This window comes from Choristoneura fumiferana, chromosome 5 (assembly GCF_025370935.1).
Source record: "Choristoneura fumiferana chromosome 5, NRCan_CFum_1, whole genome shotgun sequence".
NCBI lineage: Eukaryota > Metazoa > Arthropoda > Insecta > Lepidoptera > Tortricidae > Choristoneura > Choristoneura fumiferana.
Genome location: NC_133476.1, coordinates 22,011,266 through 22,033,812, shown reverse-complemented (window position 1 = coordinate 22,033,812; position 22,547 = coordinate 22,011,266). Strand labels below are relative to the sequence as shown.

The following is a 22,547-nucleotide window of genomic DNA, read 5'->3' as shown; positions in this document are numbered from 1 at the left end:
AGACCATTTTCTGGGTACCAAATCGTCTGCTACCCCTCGAAGCAGTGAAGAAATCAAACTTTCCTGTTAACACAATTAAAAGATTGCCGTGCCTATTGCATACAAATTGCCGTAACTGAAAAACCTGTGTACCATCGGTTATCCTAGAAACTTGAAATTTGTTATGAAGATATTAGTTTTAATCTGAAAATCTTATTTTTTGATGTCTATCGGTCTATGTCAGCAACCATCTAAAATGGTTACACACCTAGTGGGCGCTTAGAAGACTCTACTTACTTACTAGCTCTACTATCTAGCAATGGATATTCAAAGAGACACCTACGAATTTATACGAAACCCTCGCTACGTGAGTCCGACTGGAACTTTGCTGTTTTTTTTATTATTAAAAGTAAATTACTTATGCAATGTCAGTTGTCTGTCGTTTGTAACCAGACCATGTAAGCGTCCTCTACCGATGTGTTAATGACGCGTGCATCAGTGTGAGTGCCGGATATTATCACAATAAGGAGCCGGTATCAGCCACCGTCGATACGTACCCCAAGCGACAAAGAAATGTTAAATGGTGCAACTCTATCTAGTTGTGTTACTGATGTAAATGGCTTGTGCGGTGGGGCACCGCGCCGCCGACCGTACCTGTCCGCCGCCCGCATAACTGCGATCATCTCATTACGGCTCGAATTTTATTTTTAACTCTAGGGGCGAGTCTTTTTTTCAGGCACAACTAGCTACATAAGTCTAGCTATGCGTTAACTTTACTGAAGAACAAAAATAGAGGGCCATTTTATAAGGAGAGTCAATATTTTGTTTTTTACTGTATACACAGGTTAGTGTATACATAGATGAGAAATAATAGCAGTTATCGACCAATATCAAATTATGAAAAATGTGAATTGAACAAAATTTTACTACGAAAATATTTTTTCACTAAACTTTGTTCTACCACTAACGGGTGGACAAATATAGATAGACAGTGAAATCATAGAGTTCCGTTATTGCCATTCTGAGTACTAAAAGTGTCTAACAAATCTATTTTTATTATCAGTTTTAATTTAAAACGCTTATTTCACACTAAAGACGCACACTTTTCCTTGAGATCTCAATTCAATTTCGCATGGTCGTAAAGAACGGCAATCTTTGCCTTCATAAAATGTAATAAGCTATTCACAACATTTTCTCGACAATAGGAAATGTGAGTCAAGCAATATTGACTGATGTGCTTGTGATGTTTTTGTTTACACTCGGAAGAAGGAAAATGTTCGGCGACGCAGCCTTCGGCGCACTCCATGAACATTAACGACTCGACGAATACGTGAATGGGTTGCTCTGTAATGGACTTGTTGAGCATCAAAATTAGATGCTAAGACAATACTTTAATATAATACAATAAAGCGTTCGGTTGTTTTATGCGATATATGCATAAACGCTGCGGGAAGCGCAATCCTTTGACGCACGTCAATTTGCATCAGATAATTTAATTACCAAACATTGTCATTACATTCGCAAAGCATGTAAGTGAATGCACGCGGTGAACGCAGCGGCAAAGTTATGTTAGGTAATTAGCTTGCGTGGATTGTGGTTGGTTAGATTAGATGCGCGTCAAACGCCTTGCGTTTAACGCAGCGTTTATAGCATAAAACAACCGAGGGCTTAAAGAAGGAAATAAAATGTTACTTAAGAATAACTCAACTAAATTACACAAGTAAACTATTATATGCACGCATCAGCTATAAGCTGCCTGTGCATTATAAATAATAATAATATAATTTAGTGCCGAAAAGGCTGACAACTCAGCAATGCTGAGGTACGAAAGCACAGCGCTGATTTTCAGGTGCTGCCAAAATATTAATAAAAAACGTGTCCTATTTGACACAAAAAATATAGCACTTTCACAACAAGAGCTGACTGTTAGAAATTCTGTAAAGGAAAAGTTCGTTTTTGTACATGTCATATAATCTTATTTGTCAGTAAAATTATTTTTTTACTTCTTTATGTATGTTTTGTATGTTTTTGTTGTACAATAAAATGTTTATATCCTACTATACAACATTGCCAATCAACATAGCGCGTGGTGGGGAGCAGAAGAGGCGGAAGATTGTTTAAAATTTTGGATGTGACGTATTTCAAGCTTTCACGGAATGTATTTGTGTGGCGACAATGAACGGGACGGTACAAGTCGGGTACCGCTTATTGTAATAGGTACAAAGCGTTTTAAAATTAATCCAGAATAATCCAGCAAAAATTTGGGTCAGCTTGACGAAGCACTCATGTAAAGGTTTTGCATCGGATTTTGTGATTCAAAATGTTACGTCTATGACGCTGTAAATTTTTAAACGCCGATCAATATGAACACATTTGTCTACCAGAATTAATAATATCTTTTTGCGTCATAAGTAGGTATCCCACTCCATTCTAAAAGATTTCTGATAAATTTTAAGACACCTGGTAAATAACATTCAACTTACCTTAGTCTTGTGGGAAAATAAATAAATACGCAGCTATAAATTTCAACCGATCATAAAAGGGGAAAGGAGTCCATAAAACAAAACGACTACTTTAGTTTCTCCGTTTGACTTGAGCGCCAGAAGTTACGCCTGATGTAATTACGCCTCCGAAGTCGGCGTTCGATCTCGGCCGAAATAATATTATTGGAGGGAAACTGCTCCATTATTGAATTAGGGGAAAACTTCTTTCTATGATCGTTGAGCTCAATCATTATTACCATAGAGATAACCGAGCCGGAGGTTCAGAGACAGCCAAACACTACTTTAAATTATACGTTAAATAGATGTATTTCCATGAATGGATTAAGTTATTGCGAAAAATATATTTTTGTACACAACTTTTATGTTGATCGTAATTGGTATTCATCTCTTTTTTTACAATGTGGTCTAATTCCAAAACCATTTCGAGGAATAGCTTTATTAAATTATTTTATAACATTTTTGTAAAAAAATACTAATTGATTGTGAATATGTATATGCAAAATAACATTTGACATTTGTTTGACTTTCATCGTAAATAAACGTTATATATTATTATAACTAATCCGCCTAATTCTAACACTGCCAGGTGACAGAAGACACTACGTTTTTTTAAAATAATTGTGATGGGCAACGAAAAAAGTAGTTTTTAACGCCATGTCAACTATGGTTATGTAGCTATAATTCCGGTAACTTCTAAATAGAGTAACAAATTTAAAACGCAACTAAAATCAAAATCCATCAAATAAGTCTCTTAAATTCGCCTATTTTATGAAAAAAAAAAATAATATTAAACATTGTTCATTGTTCATGTGCGGAATTACATTTGAAATTTACCACGAGCTTTGCGGTGAAGAAAAACATCGTGAGGAAACCTGCACAAACCTGCGAAGCAATTCAATGGTGCGTGTGAAGTTCCCAATCCGCACTGGGCCCGCGTGGGAACTTATGGCCCAAGCCCTCTTGTTCTGAGAGGAGGCCTCTGCCCTGCAGTGGGACGTATATAGGCTGGAATGATGATGATGATGAAACATTGTTGTTTTTGAGACCAATGGCAATTGAATGAACTAAACTAAAAAATCTTAGCTTACTTGTTAGAGTACCTAACGCTTGTATCAATCAACATTTATCGAGTTATTGATATATATAAAATAGAACCAAATTTCAAGTCAATCGGACTACTGCAAATGGGTAAAAGATAAATGCGTATTCATAATCAAAATATCTTTTGCCGCATCCCGGAGACATTCACAGTAAAAAAAATAGTGCTACTACTGATTTTGGAACCTTCAGCGCGCGCTGGACATTTATTATCATTTTCCTCCTATAGCCTCCTCGATGCTTATCGGGTGTCCGAGAGGCCATCATCCCGCTAACAAGGCGAGGAAAACCAGACGCTTCCGGCGGATACCTAATAGTCCTAATTGCTGCGACACCGCGGCCTCGACGCGGCGCGACATATCAACAAACTATTTACTTAATAACACTCTGTTTTGGCACAAAAGGGTACAAGGTACAAGTTTTAATTAAGCTACTGTAGCACCGCGCTGCCACAACAGCGAAAACAAACGGCTGCTAACGTCGCTACTGGTTATTATTATTATAATGACTCATTATATCTGAATGTTGTTATTGCTATGTTTTGATCAATTTAGGAAAATAATAAAGGCCGTATTGTACCTCGTACCATTTTTAGGGTTCTGGAGCCAAAATGGCAAAAACGGAACCCTTATAGTTTCGCCATGTCTGTCTGTCTGTCTGTCCGTCCGCGGCTTTGCTCAGGGACTATCAATGCTAGAAAGCTGTAATTTTGCACGGATATGAAGGTAAACTATGCCGACAAAATGGTACAATTAAAAATTCAAAAAAAATTTTTTTTAGGGTACCTCCCATAGACGTAAAGGGGGGGTGATTTTTTTTTTCTCATCCAACCCTATAGTGTGAGTGTTGAATAGGTCTTTTAAAACCATTAGGGGTTTCCTAAGACGATTTTTCGATTCAGTGATTTGTTTGCGAAATATTTAACTTTAAAGTGCAAATTTTCATTAAAATCGAGCGTCCCCCCCCCCTCTAAAATCTAAACCGGTGGGTGGAAAAATTTGAAAAAATTCAGGATGGTAGTAAATATAACAAACTTTCAAGAAAAACTATAACGGCTAAGTTTGCTTGTGAATTATTAGTAGTTTATGAGTAAATAGCAGCCTAAGGTATAATATATACCTAAACTTGGAAGATTCCGTATAAAATACGAAATCCTTATAAAATATTACTTAATGTCTGGAATCCTATTTTGGGTGTGTCCGACACGCTCTTGGCCAGTTTTTGACTCTTATTTCTACCTACCTAGTAACATCTATTTAATAGAACCGTAAAACGAGTTCAGCAATTTACTTGCAACAAAGAACAAAAAAACTGGCCAAGAGCGTCTCGGACACGCCCGAAATAGGGTTCCGTAGCTATTAGGAAAAAATTAAGCAATATTTTTCTAAGGATTTCGTATTTTGCACGGAATATTCCAAGTTTAGGTATATTTAATATCTTAGGCTGCTATTTACTCTTAAACTACTAATAATTCTCAAGAAAGCTAAGCCGTTATAGTTTTCCTTGTATGTTTGATATACTTACTACGTTACTACCATCCCGAATTTTTTCAAATTTTGCACCTTAAAGTTGAATATTTTGCAAGCAAATCACTGAATCGTCTTAGCGACTCCCTAATGGTTTTAAAAGACCTATCCAACGTTAATACGAATCTGTCCTGGCACGCCTAAAGGATACCTTCCTTCCTTACACTACAAGGTTAGATGAGAAAAAAAAATCACGTCCGCCTTACGTGTACTCTAAAAAAAATTTTTTTTTTTAAATTTTATTGTGCCATTTTGTCGGCATAGTTTACATTATACATTCGTGCAAAATTACAGCGTTCTAGCATTGATAGTCCCTGAGCAAAGCCGCGGACGGACAGACAGACAGACAGACAGACATGGCGAAACTAGGGCTTCCGTTTTTGCCATTTTGGCTACGGAACCCTAAAAACAGAAAGATTCACTTTCATATTTAAAGTACTTACAATAAATGTTAGTATGGATGGTTAATAGAGTTTGATGCTCTCAATTTGTTTTATACTCTCGCAATTTTATCAAAGTGCCTATACATTGGGCACTCACACCTCAATCACACTTGTAAATATGGAAAGTCCTTTGCATACCCGTACTTTCATTATTGGGTATGAAAATTGTATAAGCTCATTGCGCGACTCTTTTATGTAGATGGAGATTGCCTGAATAAGTTATGGCAGGCACTCCTGGCATTCGCTACTGGCACGAGGGTGTAGCCGGCGCGATTATGTTGTTCATTCGAAGATAGGAATAATGAGTCATATTGAAGTTAACAATGAGCTGCATTAACGTACTTTATAGCATAATACTTAGCAAACAGAAAACGGCATGCGATTATCTTCAGATGAGTTAATGTCATCGGTTGAATGCGGCGCATACTTCTTTCATCGATCACCGTGTCGAACATCTTGATTAAAATACATTTAGAGTTGTTTTTGATGATAGGGCCGTTTGCGCAGGTGTGGTGCCGGCTTGGCGTGTTTAACTTGACCTGAACTCTCCATGGATCATTTAACCTCAAAGGAAAGACGCTTTTAAATGCAAAAAAGTTTACGAAATGTAATTAACATTCGTGACAAGGTTTACGTTTGAAATATGCACGCCTTCTGCAAATATATGAATAGGGAGAGTGTCTCAATGGAGAGTGATGCTGCGATGAGTAAAAGTGTGCCGCAAAGTGCGGGTGCGTGAGTCAGTGTAACGGACGCCCGCTTCTGGGAATCGTGGCCGCTGAGTTGTTATCCAAGGCGGAACGGAAGGTTATGCCTGCATAAGAGCTCTTTGGGCTGGAGCCCGCGGTCCCGTGAATATAAAGACCCGTTGGAGACCTACATTATCATTGAAGACGGTTTTTGACAAAATCGCAACTAGGTGATTAATAAATAGGCCACAAAGTATTAATAGCTCAAGATCTTGCAAACTCACGCTCCATCCCTAGATAACAAAAGTCCTGTAATGCTGTCTTAGTTTGATTTGTCCAAATAAACAAAAACAGGATTACACATTGAATTTATCAATAATTGACAATCATTATGAAAAATAAACTGTGGAATCCGAAAGACTAATAACCGAAGTGTAATTAAGCTTCGATGGTACCAGCAGTCTTTTAGACTGAGCAAAAAGGTCTAGATGGAGGTTTTCTCTAACATTGCTGCCTTCCGGCGGCGCCCGGCCTCCCCGCGGCTGTCTTACGGAAGGACGGCTTTCTAGGCCGAGCATTATGTGAATTTTTACTTCGCTTTAACGATTATAATAGTGTTCTACTTTGATGAGTCATAACTTCAACAACATGAACACAAAGAGAGTCGTACAAAACACGCGCAGGTTTCTTGCTAAAATAAGGTATTTACTCAAGACAAATCTTCTACTTACAATATGTAGTTGTAGGTATGCATTAGTGGGCAAATTAGTCGGCAGGACATGTTAGTGTCAGGCTTAAGTCGCGATGTTTGCGGCGGCGTGCGGGCGATTAAGTCGTTAGCATCGGGTGGCGTGTCATAAGATCGGTCGTTGCGCCGATCCTCGCTACTCTACTTGCTTCTCGGTATCTCGGTACTAGCAGTAGTAGGTACGGACAAGCTACAGTTTCAAAAGCTCACATCCTACTAATGTTATAAATAGGAAAGTTTTTGCTAGCGTGCTTGTTAGCTCTTAAGCAGCAGCACTGTTGCACTGTTGTGTTTCGGCGTGGAGAGTAAGACAGCCGGTGAAATTAGTGGCACTTGAATTTGCAATCCCTCTGGTTTTGCAGGTGTCTATGGGCGGTGGTGATCTCTTACCATCAGAGGAGACCAACTTGCCCTTTTGCCATCCAGTGGAATAAAAAAAAACGCTAATAAGTAGATTGTACAACCAGAGCATAAAACGAGCCATTTTACCTGAGCCGTGTACGGCGAGGGTGGATAGACACGTCGAGGGGAAAAAGGGTTTAATGCTCGAGTTTTACACTCTGCCTTTCACTTCAACGGCGAGGAAATGATATTTCATTGCTATTGCAACAGTGGAAACAATTGTTCAGTTACTATGGTACCTTTTATGCATTACTATATAATCATAAATTTTTAGTCTTATTGATTTATTTTGATTGATTCGATTGATTTTTAGTTTTATATAAAATAAAAATTATTAAAAAATATGTAGAAACTTCTTTGTTTGTGGCTGTTTACACCTGATTGCCTAGTGTTAAACGAAGGTTAAGAACTGTTCTATCAGACAACATTTTTAATTTTCATTCAATTTCTATGGAATAATCGAGAAAAACTAACAAAAATGCAACGTTGCCAGTTCAGCAGGTATAAACGCTCTTAAAATTCTGCGTACCTTTATTTGAGAGAAGCTCGATATTTCGGCACAGTTGCATGCGCCATGATCACGAGACGACGGCGCGAACAAATCCCGAATTTAAATCATAAAATTGGTAATTACCACGATAGTCTCAAGCATTGTGTTAAAATTCTGCACTTTTCATTCTACGTAAATGATGATATATGCACAAAGATTAACCTACTCACAAGACACTATTTGTGTTTGTGTGTGTCGAGTTATATCGGGTAAACGTATTAATTAACAACTGATAGCACATCGATATCCGTGAATTAGTATGGGTCGAGGCGTCCGGCGTCCGGCGGCGCGTGTCGCCACATACCGGCGATGTTCCAATCTATTCCGTGGAAAGTGACCCCACCCGGGGCTCAGCGAAATACGTTAGAAACTGTACGTACTGTAGCCATGTGGAACTTAATCCCTTATAGAAACGTGATTATTTCTTAACTATCAAAAGTTACTTACTCATTCGCCTGATTCTTATTCTCAAACTTTATCTAAGCTAACCAAAAAAGGTTAGTTATAACCTGTAGTTTAAAAAACACGAAACTGCGAAAAAATACCCTGTTACAATCGTAATGCGAAATGAAATGATATACCTACCTCAATTACATATTTTATCAAGCCTCTGTACACTTAGCTGAGAATAAAACTGGACACACATACATAATGATAATGACGGTTAAAAACATACTCGCTATTTCGGCTCTGCCACAGTCTGATTGAATCAAACACAAAACCCAGTCAAATTGAATAAAAACAAACATGTAAACCTAAATATAAACAAAGAGCATCGAATAATCAGGCCACTGCCTTATTTCGCAACGAGATAGCACATATTTCAGTATTACAAAGAGCTGGTAATCTAGGCATTCGATCAGTGAGGCAACCGCCGCGCGCCAGACCCGCGGTACTTTCTCCCCCACCGACAGTCACTCCAGATTTTAGTGACCGACGGCGCGTGGCGGACAAAGGCCGGATGCTCTCAGTGACCCACTGCTCGCGGGTCACGAGTTCGCTGCTCGATCATGCAGAGGAAACAACCATCACAACTCTAGATCCAAACGTCGCGTTACGGTACCTAACTTTCAAATAATACTTTGGCAGCAGCAAAACAGCGGTATCCGAAGTGAACGAACTGTGTCGAATTCTTATTTGTACACGTTTGACCCGCAGCTGTAAGTGAGGCTCACCTCGATCATACATATATTTAGCCTTCGTAAAATAGCAAACATACATTAAAGTCAACATTTTACCAAAGATTAAATTCTCGCATATTTTTATGCTCATTATTTTGAATATGCTTACTGCCTTGAAATACCATATAAGGTGATTACATAAAGAGGGATCATAAAATTATTATGTAAAGCCTAGCGCAGGGTAATTGCGATTCGGGAGGTGCGCGGGCGCAGCGCCGCGGGCGCGGGACGCAGGGCGCAACGGGGCCGGCTGACTAACCCGCTCATCAACATTCTGCGCCATCATACACCTGTATATGTACTATTTTTTTAATAAACTACCGATGAGCAACCAAGGTCCCTTATGAGCTAACTGGAAATTCCACACTTGTTATTTGTACACATATGTCATTTCCTAGCCTAAGCGCTACCTTCATACGAGTAGAATTTCAATTATGTACTTTGTTCTAATATATTTTAAATAAACCAAACTCAGATGAATCAGAAAAAGTAAGCGAGGAATCTTTACTTATGCTATATAACAGTGAACAGCACTCCTAACCTATTCATGCTATTGTCTACCTGTATTTAATTTTTGTAATATCACTGTACTGCTTTTGGTGATCAATAAAGAATATTTGTATTTTATTGTATTGTAGTATATTATTTTTCACTATAAATTTATAAATTCAACATTATTGTTGACATTCTTTCTTCTATTTACTAGCAATAATCTTAAGTTTTTTTTTGGTTACTAACATAAATTCTATGAGCTCTAGTGGCTAGTGGAATCAAATGATTTATTATTATTAATGGTACGGATTTCTGATCAGGGGCCCATGGGTAGGGGACCGATCATTTGAAAGACATTAATGGGGCTAAAGACTTCATGAAGCCCTATTATCATTATTATAGCACAGTTTCAGAAATACTTAAGTAGTAATTCAATGTCGCACAGCAAACCACCGGAATCGACCGGAATCGATGGCTCCAGCCATCCAGCCGTAAAGCTTTCGCGCGTTGTGAAAATTTTACAGGCAGCGATCATCTCCGCGTAACCCGCGTGTCGACATCCTCCTCACAGACGGTTGAGTAAGTATTTAACGCGCACCTGCAATTACAATTGTTTATAACCGTGTTTATTTCTTTACATAACGGTTGCCACTGATATACTTTAGAACGAGGACATCCACATTCGTTAATACACGGTCAAGTGGACATGATATCAATATGAGAAGAATCTCGCGATTGCATTGCTCGGCGCGTGCTACGGCGTAGGCTTCGTAGCGGGGCCGTGAACTCGCGAATACAACTCAGATTGGGCGTTTTCCGTTAGCCGGCCCGGCGTGAGCCCCGCCGGCGCCGTCGCCGCTTCCAGGGAAGCAAGCTTTCCCACTCGGTGCCAGCCCGGAAAAACTGCATGTTGTTTATGAATTGTAGCCGTGTGTGAGTGTGCGTGTGTAAACCAGACGTGACTACGAAGCTTGAGGTTCAGATATTTGTATGAAAAATACGAATGTTTGCTCTCGGGTCTTGGGTGTTTAATATGTATTGGGTGTATCTGTAATAGACTTTTATTATAATTAATAAATACTTAAATACATATTAAACACCCAAGACCCGAGAGCAAACATTCGTATTTTTCATACAAATATCTGCCTCGACACGGGAATCGTAGTCAGTTGAATAATTGTGTTTGTCCGTTGCTTAGTACCCATAACACAAGCTTTGCTAAGCTTACTTTGGGACTGGGTAAATTGGTGTGAATTGTCCCGTGATATTAAAAAAAACCGGCATCGACACCGGTGCAGTGGAAAAACGAAGCCCCGGCGCCGGTGCCGTGCCAGGCCGGCTAATGGAAAAACGCCCCCGTAACAAGATCACGCATAATTTAAGCATATTTAACGTTCCCCTGCGTAACACGCACTTTCTTCAAGCAATATGAGTGTTGTCTAAGATTGTATGTACAGTCAGCATCAAAAGTAGCTGAACACTGTCATACTTTGTCGTTTTACACGTACTTAACGCCATGTAAGATTGCCAATGTGTCAATGCGAAAGAGTAAACAATTGTTCCGCTACTTTGCACTCAGTGGTGAACGCTAATTGTAGAAATAGTAGATTTTTGGGAATAACGTGATATGTGTAACGGTCGTAGGTACGTGATGCAACATACACTCTTAAAGCAGCTTTTGCGAGAATGTGTTGCTAGGAATATGTCTTTCATTAACTAATAGAAACGCTTCATTTACACATCCTCGCACAGCATATCTCTGGTGGAAACAGCTGAGCGGAGCGAGGTTAGATAAATGAAGAGTTTCTATTGGTTAATGAAAAACATATTCCTCGCACATCCTGAACTTCGATCCAAACTGTATCTATGTAAATAAAAGTTAATTGCCCAATTAATTAATATAATGTAACCTCCCACACCCCAACAGTCTTTTTTTATTTTTAGTTAATTGCATTTATTTTTAAATATCTTAATGAATTAAGTATTTTAAAAATATTCTTATGTATGCTTTGGTAAGTCAGCAGTTCTACATAATTTCTAACTCTACACTCGTAATTTGTACTTGAAAGAATCTTGTTCAGCAGGCATGTGCCCAGCAGTGGGATGTATATAGGCTGGGATGATGATGATGATGATGACTATATTTTTTCTACTTGATTTTGAACGAACTATTTTCAGGTTATTTATCAGTTAAAACTTCGCCTTGTATAAGTACGGTCACGATCGTTAATTTGGGACCCATTTCGTGAAAAAGTCCTTTGAATTGTCCTTTGTCATACAAAATGACAGATATTCGATCTTAAGTGGGTCCCAAATTAAAGATCGTGACTGTACATCAACATCAATCACTTCACAACAACTGCACATATTTGGCTAATATTTTTTATTGTGTTTGTTTGTGATTATCAAAACAAGATTTGTATGGAATTAAATGTTAAAACAAGATTTGTATATACTTAATTACAGAAATGAAATAATTGAGTTAAAAAATCGCCATACAAAATGTGAGTGAATGAGACCAAAGCTGCTTGCTCGTTTCTTCGTGAGTACAGCCGTCACAAGCCGGGAGCGGTAGCTAGTTTTACACATTTTTCTATTGAAAAAAAGGTACGTATTATGTATATTGTACGTAAATCGAGCAGTGATCAAGTGAATTCGGAATGGTCAGCTTGAAATTAGCGGCGCATTGCGCAAGTCGCGGCGCGTGCGCCGCTGCCCAAGTATTTTACTATTTAATTGCATAATACGTTTTATGGAAGTTTTGCATACGTGCACTTTATTTTTAATATGGCAAATGCTATTTTTGTGAACTATGATTCTGTAGAAAGAATAGATAATATACTTAATAGCGTTACAAATGGTGCGTAATAAGATGAGTGAGTAGGCAATTAAAATGCATTTGTGAAGTTTTAGCTTTTATTGGTAGATTAATGTAGATTTTTGAATAATTTTAAATATTTATGTATATAATATATATCACGCAAAATAAAAATGGCATTGGTAGATAGATTGGTAGGAAACAGTAGTTTCTTGTAGCTCTGTTAGTATTGTTATTTTTTGTGTGTGCGTAACTAATCATAATTATTAATGCTTGTAATTATATTTAACTAATCCGGAATCTGGTTTTATGAAATAAATTGATTACATTTGAAGTATCTATTGCCGCTACATCAACAAATAGTAACCAAACAGGATATTATGACTTCACACTGAAGTTACGTAGATTTTTTTAGAAGCAAGGGGCTCTACTAACACTACATTTTTATATATACACGGCCGTTTATAGCGTATATTTTGACATACAAATTTATACAGAATCCTCGGTGAACGCCTCCGACTCGTACTTGACTGGTTTTTTTAAAGATCCGATAAATTTTCGGTGTGTAATAGTGTGTATATTCCGAGGGAAAACTATTATTGGCCGCTGATAGAGTCGTTATTGTTGAACTATGAACGAGCACCGTAATAAGTATTTCACAAGACGCGGACGTTATTTCAAGACATATAATTATTATCAGGCCCTCGTTAAAATCACGGCTGTTTCTTAACGCGCATAAATTAATTATAATGTGATAACAATATACCAGTTCAGCCAGAGTTCAAATTAAAAATTTACGTAAACTCAGATGCTAGCTTGGTTTTGAAATCACGATCCTGTTTGAGAGGCCATAAGTCAAAGCACTAAGTCATCACGGTTGTTTTTTAACAAAAACTTATTTCACGCTTCAGATCAATTTTTTCTAACTTAGTCTAACGTCAGCTCAATCACAGTAATGCATTTAAAACGCTTGGCACATCGAAGCAACACAAAATAACGAGTGAGTAGTGCAAATTCGTCCGTGCTAGATAGGTAGATCAGATGATCAGTCAAGCTGTCTAGTAACTTTTACCGTCCTTGTCACCCACCCCAAATCGAATGTAACTAGTTCGTCGTGTCGTAGGGTAGGGAGCGCACGCCAGTGGGCATGGCGTCGCGTGCTGCTGGGGTATGGCAAAGAACCTGTTTGTGTCATTACCGCTGATCTGCATACAATGACAGCGCAATGCTGAGTGGCTCCGCCGTCCAAACGTAAGTTGTGTGCCGACAAATAGCGAGTCGCTGTACACAGCTGAATGCTGTAGAGCTTTAATTGTTTTAGAACACGCATTTTCAACTGACTTTGTGAAGGTAATTGTGAAAGAAGACAAATCAAATAGAAAAAGACGCAACTACTTTTGGGAAGACCCTCATTGCCAAGAAGAATGCACCGCACCGCAAGAAACTTGACAGAAAGTATTTTTTTACAATTATCTTGAACATGAAAGCTAGCGATCAAAGAAAATTAAAAACACATAGGTTTAAAAAAATAGAGGGGTGTATGGGGTCCCTTATTAGTTAAGAAAGTAAGTCTGAACATTATTAACTGTAATACGTTCAGTGGAAGTCTATAATGTTTCTACCATCAAAAACCACCGTCCAGCTAAAATGATTGATCAATGAGTAGATAGTCCGAAACAACGTGTTGATCAATCAATTAATTTACAATTGGCTTTGCCAAAGCACGAGTGTCCGGTCAGGTAATCGCGGCCGGCGTGACCACAGCCTTAGGGAACTGGCTCAACTTGAACTATTTGATGTTTGACATTATTAAACTATTATAACCATCGTTATTGTTGTGCTCGATCTAAATAACTGTCATTACTTAATCATTCTGCACAAAATGCCCATCGACGTGAACGTGTAACTAATTAAACTGTACTGTAACTTCGTACACATTGTGCAATAATCACATGAACAACAATTTACAGCGCAATTAATGTTCAAATTGAGTGCCTAGTAATCATAATCACACACTCCTTCAACGTTGAGTTCCAACATAACATTTCATTACTTTAGTGCATTTTACGGATAAGCAAAAAAATTGCGTCAAAACTGCCAATTCTTGCAAGCATAGATATTAGTCTAGACTTTATCTGATGGCCTAACCAAACATTTTTATAGTTAAAAGTATATTTTTTAATACGATATCTGTTACAATAATTACATTACGCACACACACACACATAGACTTCTTTATTGCGTTTTCATGCAACTGCATTTAGTGGTAGGTATCTACTAGGATCAAGAAAAAATGGGCACATTTTAGGATGAGTGAAAAGCGTTGAGTGAGGTTGTAGTTCATTTTATAAACTTTAACCCTAATTACGCGGACCGCGTTATCGTCTGTTTGCCTGACTAACTAGTTATCTATGACCGCAATTTTCACAGAAATATTTCACAGAATATTTAATAATAGAAATGTCACATGGATACGAGCATAAATATAAATAGTGAAAACTTTAGACGACCAGATGGCCTAGTGGTTAGAGAACCTGACTACGAAGCATGAGGTCCCGGGTTCGATTCCCGCGTCGGGGCAGATATTTGTATGATAAATACGAATGTTTGTTCTCGGGTCTTGGATGTTTAATATGTATTTAAGTATGTACCTATCTATATAATTATATTTATCCGTTGCTTAGTACCCATAACACAAACTTTGCTAAGCTTACTTTGGGACTAGGTCAATTGGTGTGAATTGTCCCGTGATATTTATTTATTTATGTTCAACGTCAAAGAAATAAAAACATGTGCATTGAATATTTTACGGTGGTATGGAACTTAGTGACGAGTCCGATTTGGGCCTTATCCGTTTTACATGCCTGTTTAAAATAAACTTTACACAACAGTTTTTTCAATCGTCATGCTTAGGTGCTAATTAAATAACGGAAAACCTAAAAATAGATTATTCATAATCGAAAACAGAATTGATTATACTGTACTATAAACTCAAAGTCACTGAGAGGGCTATGGAGAGAGCTATGCTGGAGGTTTCTTTGCGGGATAGAATTAGAAATTATGATATCCGCAGTAGAACTAAGGTTACCGACATAGCTCGAAGAATTGCGAAACTGAAGTGGCAGTGGGCGGGGCACATTGCTCGCAGGACTGATGGCCGATGGGGTCATAAGGTTCTCGAATGGCGTCCGCGGACCGGGAGACAAGCTGTCAGTAGGCCTCCAACAAGATGGAGCGACGACTTGGTTAAGATCGCGGGATCGCGGTGGATGCGGATAGCACAAGACCGGTCTGAGTGGAGAGCCTTGGGGAGGCCTATGTCCAGCAGCGGACGTCTTTCGGCTGACATGCTGATGATGATGATGATGATACTGTACTATAAAGCGAGGATATGTGTATGTGTTTTTAATCCCTTTTTTACTGGTTCGAGTCTGTAAAGTACGAGTGCAGCATACGCTGATGTTTAAGCGAGGTTGCATACTATTTAGATAATTTAATACCTACTGTGGCCGTTTTTCTGCCAGCTCCATTTTCTTCTAAAATTCACAGGTCAAATCTTGTTAAAAATATATAAGATAGATAGATAGAATAGTTTATTTCTGCTAAGTTACATTTTTAATTTACATTTGTTGTGCCAAACTACAGAGCAGTTTGTCGGCACTTAAAGGAAAAAAAAAAGAAAAGATGTACATCGTCCTGCTCTATCTGTCTCTGCAGACCCTGGGCAATGTGACCTACATATACACCTCTAGGGGGGTAACAGCACATCTCCAGGGGCAGGTGTCACCTTTATCCGGCGGGGCAATTACGCTTATCCACAGTGGCCCCATAAAACAATTTAATTCTAAAACTACATTGTGTTAAATTACTTAATCGTGAAAATGTTGCACTCTGGTACGCAACTCAATTGTTTGAAGAAAAACTCTTAAAATCTCTGGATTCATGTGTTTGTGTACAGTCAAGTGCAAAAATAAGTATCTATTCGAACCACTCAAAAATATGTTACTACAGCCTTATTGCGTCGGAATAAGAGTCTGTGGTACTTATTTTTGAAACTTTGAATATGTTCATATTTTTACACTTGACTGTACCTAATGATTGCCAATGAAAAAAATTGCTTCTAAGACAGTAGCAAGACAGGCACGTACACACCGGTCTTAACGCCTTATTACACTGACTAAATTTAGGATCCTAAATAATTTAGAATCTTAATTTAGGAAAGTGTATGTATGTAAACTCTTTATTGCACATAAAAATAAAAATACACAGAGAGGAGAACAAAGGCGAGCTTATCCCTAAAAAGGGATCTCTTCCAGCTAACCTAGTAACCTAGTGTAAGTGTAATCGCGTTTAGTCAAGTAAGGATCCTAAAAAGTACTTGACTAAACGCGATTACACTTTCCTAAATTAGGATTCTAAATCATTTAGGATCCTAAATTTAGTCAAGTGTAATAAGCCCTTTAATATCAACAGTAGTGACCTATAATATGACACATTTGAATAAACGAATAAATAGATCTTTTTTTAATCAGCCAATGAGTTAAATCTCGCTGCCACCAAGCCAAGGAAAACTGGCTTGACGTGACTCATCCATTTTTTGCGACGATGATACAACGAGTTATTGCATTGTTTTTCGGTATTATGCGAAAAAACTGAAAGAGAGGTCGTTGCGTCATTAATTAAAATTCTCGTAGCAGGAGGAGGACGGCCGCGATCGACGTGAGATGCTTGACGCGCCCGCGCACCCTCGCCTGCCAAATTACTAATTATCCGGGGGGTCTGCACCCGAACCATAACGCATATTCATTGACTGGTTTGTTCCCGCGGCTTAGCTTTTGTCGAAGAGAAGTATTCTTATCTTCTTAAGCTAATTCTGTGTCGCATGGGAATTTCTAAAAATTCTTCTCTTTAGTGTCCCTTTATGATCCTCAAGGAATGTGTGCCAAATACAGTTTCTTCCTCTAGTAGTATATGCCGTGTGTTGGCTATCAGTTAGTCGGTTACGTTACGCTTTTATAGGTATAGATGATATAAGACTTTATGTAAAACTTATGCCCTCGGCTTATGTAAAAATTTGATAGGAATTTGTATAGCTAATCTTTGAAACGTGAAGAGCTAGGTTGGCAATATGTGACCACGCAAGCGCTGCACTCGTGCGTCATTTAGTTCGGCTGGTTTGTGATAAGTCCTAATTAGCGTGCACTCATCCAACAGTTATTCAGAAGGTGTAAGGGTCAGTTTTATGAGCGGCCGTCAGGCCGGGCCGGCCTCGTCCCGGCCGCCGGCACCGGCCGTACGCCGCTCACGTACCATCCTATCCTCTATAACAATAAATACCCGCACCTTCCTCCTACACCTATCATATTTGCAAACATACGAACGCGGCTTTGCTAACATGTGTTTAAAAATATGGAATCGAAAGAACGCAATTAATAGCAGACGACGCAACGATACGGATCCTTGTAAAACATATCCAATTATTTGGAAACGCGTTTTTAATTGGCTCTACAGTCTTTCATGCAAATTACTTAATTACATTGCAAATCTGGGTGTTTGTTTAGTTAAAAATACGTTGCCTAAAGTAAACGACTATTAAATATTTATTTGAAAAAAAAGACGATTAAAAATCACGTCGATGCTCCGATCAATTAATAAATGCATTCAATAAACGCCAATGTAGTAACAACGGAATCGTGCCAACGTCCCGATAGTTGAGGCATCCGCCGGGAAAACTCCGGGAAAATGTAGAATGGTTGCAGCCGGTGGATGTTTGGACTCACCGTTTAGTTTCCAAAGGTTTCACGTCGCACTGGAGTGTTGTTGATATCGGAGAGAATTCACAGCACAGACACGATGTAGAGTAACGGTGTTAGCGCGCGGTCGCCATGGCGTGCGGTCGCGGCGGGGCACTGGACGCGAGTGGCGCGGCGCGGGGCGGCTGCGGCCGCGCGCCCGCCGCGGCTCCGCGCTGCCACTTTCGCGAGGACGAGCCACGGGGCGCTGAAAGCTGCTGAGCTGACGGCTCTACCTCAATTTTGTGCTCGCTCAGCAAACTATCAGATTGATGTGGGCGCCTAATTCTATTTTAGAGTCATTTTCTCGAACGCTTCAAGTATTTTTCAAACGTTAAGTTTTTGGAGACGCTTCGCGGGATGGAAACTCGCATTTCTTGGCTGTCAGCGCCGAGCGTGCTACCAACTGCACCACGTCAACCCAAAACAAACCTTTTCTTAAAAAATTGTTAAATAGGTACCTACTTAGATTTCGTTTAAGCAACGCTCTCTACACTAGCAATAAACCTCCCAACTAGTAATATTCAAAAAAATCACTGGGATTTTCTAACTAAAAGCTATAACTAACATCATAGTAAATACAAAAAAGTTTAAAGGCCTGGCATGGGATCCAACAGGCTGATAACAGGCTGGTGGCCGGTAGAGAGTTAGCTGCTAGCCCTTTGGTCCCCTGTTATATTTACTAGCTGTTCCACTCCATCTGCGAAGAATTTGTATATCGCTATTCCGATGGAACAAGACAATTTCCGGGATAACGACTATCCTCTGTATTTCTCAGGATCTCAAACCATCTCCATATCCATTCACCTAAATTGGTTCAGCGGTTTAAACCTGAAGCGGTAACAGACAGGCAGACGGACAAAATTACTTACGCATTATAATATTAAGTAAGGATATATTTACTTTTATTAGGTATATTATGTTCTTTAAAAAAATCTGTTTTTAGGAAGATTCAGTAATTATATAATCACTTTTAACATTCTTCAGACGCCTATGATAACCAAAATCTCAAAATCAAATAAGTAAACTGAGATCTTTGCCTTTTTTATCGAACACTGCTGTTTATTGGTGTTGCTTGTTTTTGATGTTTGCCATAAAACTCGCGTCATAAAAAGTAATCGTATAATATACACCATCTCTATGTCCATAATATGTTGCAAATAATAATATATTTACGCGAATTTAACTAGGTTATGTAACATCTACTATCAAATCAGCCTTCGAAATTTACATAAAATTCTTCTTTTTCTTCTCTTTTTTTTACTTTTTTGGTTCCTACCCTAAAGTGCAATGTTCGTGTTTATTTGTAGGTACTTTAAAAATACTTGGTATGTGTCGGTTTCACTGTTCATTGTTTTACTCAACGTTACATTTATGCAATCCTGATGGTCCCAAAGGAAAACCTGCGCTGTCCACAAGGGTGGCATAGTGCTTGATTTGGCACCATTTTGTGACTGTGATACGTATTTTTACCTTTATATTTTTATGTTTTATAATGTCATTTTTTTTTCTTTTATTTTAATAATTTAATAAATTTCTTTCTTTTCTTTACTTCAAAATACTTCAAACTTTTAGTAAAACATACGTAGGTACACTATGATCTTCCCCATGAATATTAGGTATACAATGTTTGTAAATCTATTACCGGGTGTGGCCTGTAATACGAGCAAAAAGTTAAAACATAGATCGTATTCGTGAAACTGAACAACATTAGTTCAGCGAGTTTTAAAAATAATGGAGTCGTTAGATTTTCCCTTTTTCATACAAATTAAATACTGCTATCAATGTACGCCATGCTAAAACACAACTGACATCGCCTGTACATTGCTTCTTCGCATAAACTTAAAAAGCAAGCGAAGCAATCCAACGTATGTCAAGTCAATCCACGCTGAGGTTACGTGATAACTACACAGCCCAGCTCTCTTATAAATTCTGGGAGGAGGTCTCAACTATAGCTACGTAAATACTCCGTAGCTCCGTAGTTATCGAGAATGTTCATATTTCCTGACGTTGCAGACATCATTACCATTATTAGCGATAAGCTAGCGCATTCCAGGTAGCTCCTGAAGAATGCACTCCGCTAATAGAATATTACTTACTGTGCTGACTCAGTGGCCCGAACCTTTGACACCAGTTTCCACCATTTGTCTCTATTTTGTTCGTTTGGGTGCCATTTAGATACCTGTAGGCTGCACAATTTCAGGACTTCATTGATCCAAAGAGGAAGAAAGAGGCGTTCCAACAGTGCGTCTTCCTCTCGGTCACCTAAGATATGCTATTTATGGTAATGGGGCAAAAGCTGCTAAGTACTAATCCTCGAAAGAGTCGGTCAAAGAAGAAACCGGTGGGGATCAACAAAAGAGACCGACTCAAGCACACCGCAGAGCCTAGCGCGAGAATGCCATGCTCCTCTCCCGGCTTTCCAGTAAATGGCTTAAGCAAGACTCTAACGGTAGATAAGAAGCACCTTCAACCCTCCCCTCCCCGTTGCAAGCTCTAGGGAGTTGGGGACATGCAGCTGAGTTTTTTACCCAGTGAGAGTCCGGCACTGTTTGGGTCCGCCCTTCACAGTCGTCCATTAACGGATTTTTCCCGGCTACTTACACGCTCTCCATTCCTGTAAAATCAGTAAATAGTAAACAAAAGCAAGGGCCTTGGCCTTTGCGGCGACTCAACCCCGAAAATAAATGCCTAACCCTCGCTCGGTCACGCACCGCACTGACGTCCCTTCTAATTGCGCCTCTCATTACACGACACTTAACCGGTAACCGTCGGATGCGGTCTTCCAAGAACCAGTCTACCTAGTAAGTAGATACGATTGTCAGTAATCCATTAAGAATATTGTTTTTTACCGGACGCCCAGCACATCAATTTGCAGTAATAGCTGGACACCGATAGTTATTTGCGTCCAATGGCTAATGGGTGTTAAGTGCTCATTAATTTTCAAATTTTCCTAACTTCCCAGTTTGAAGGTGACTTCGCAAAGCGTTGCCATAGTGCGTCTTTATAATTAGTTTTGTCATAATTACTTACTTCGTAATTATAAGAAATAAAAACTGGCGAAGTGCATGTACAAAGTACATTCAGTTTTGATTGACTATTACTGGTTAACTTGCCTATTATTATTAGTTGTTGTTATCTTATTAGTCTGTAATAATTTTGCTTTAAAATTAATTTTAAATATATACTATCATTAGATGGTTTTCTTCTGATTTTTTAAGCTGGGAGACACATACCTTTAAAAAAAATAGCACTTAAAAACTATATTTTGAAAACGGGGATCGTAAATAAAAAATAGTTGATAAAATTATCCCCACTTCACGCGTAGGGGTGGAAATCTTTTTTTCTTTTTTCAAAATTTTATTTTACGACTTGACAGCGTAGTTAACATAAAAGTTCTTATTGTTTAATGACGCTAATAACGATCTCGCTAAACTAAAAATCACGTGAACAAAATTTCTTGGGAAAATTCATTGTTAGTAATCCTCACTAATATTATAAATGCGGAAGTAACTCTGTCTGTCTGTAACTTCTTCATGCTTAAACTGCTGAACCGACTTATTATAGGATGGATATATTTTGAGACCCTGGGAAGGACATAAGACACCCTCACTCTGCTCTCACCAAGGAACCCATGTGACCCACTTTTAGCTACACCAACGATGCGCCAAAGGAGTTGTTACCCGAAGCTGCCATCTCTTCATCTGCTAATTAGTTTTCCTAGAAGCAACAGCACACTCCGTCTGCCAAATGTTCCGTTAGCTGGGTTAGTCAGCCGCCAGGGCCGCGCCCGCGCACCCGCCACGCTCCGGCGGCGCCGTCGGCCTCGCCGTTGTTGACATTATACTGCTTGTTTACTCCACGATCGCTGGAATCAATTGATGCAACACGTAATACCCAACACCTTAATGACTTAACAGTTTTCATTGATTTATCGTTTCCAGGTATCAGAAATGCATTCTAAATACAAAACTATATTCAAGAGTAAATTGAAATTGTGTTGCCCCGTTGCCGTGTCATTTCTTCCTGTGGGTATCGTAGTTCATTAAAGAACTGTGGTTGGGCAGTAGCGCTCTATACTCAATTATGAACTCAGAACTATAGCACTACTATGTGGAAGGCAAAAAGAAGACACCATACTATTTTATGCGTCTTAAGTATTTATCGATATTATTGTTGTATGTCATGCAAAAGATAATCAACTTTAGGGTAATAAACCTTATATATATATTAGGCTGACAGTATTTACAATATGCAAAAGAATAGTTTGATTACTTTTACTTCGTAAGATTGCTTATTAAGTAACTTCCTAATTACAAACGCTG

At 38.7% G+C, this 22,547-nt stretch overlaps 2 protein-coding genes across 2 annotated transcripts in view; one reads left to right on the top strand and one right to left on the bottom strand.

The window, feature by feature from the left end:
* Nucleotides 1-18,345, bottom strand: part of LOC141428431 (uncharacterized) — a 58,296-nt gene extending 39,951 nt beyond the window's left edge. Inside the window, exon 1 of the mRNA XM_074088427.1 lies at nucleotides 18,211-18,345. The gene's annotated coding sequence lies outside the window, so the exon portion shown is untranslated. The remainder of the gene's footprint in view (nucleotides 1-18,210) is intronic.
* The window catches only part of LOC141428434 (uncharacterized), a 314,383-nt gene that overhangs the window by 138,081 nt on the left and 153,755 nt on the right, over nucleotides 1-22,547 (top strand). The gene's annotated exons all lie outside the window — the stretch shown is intronic.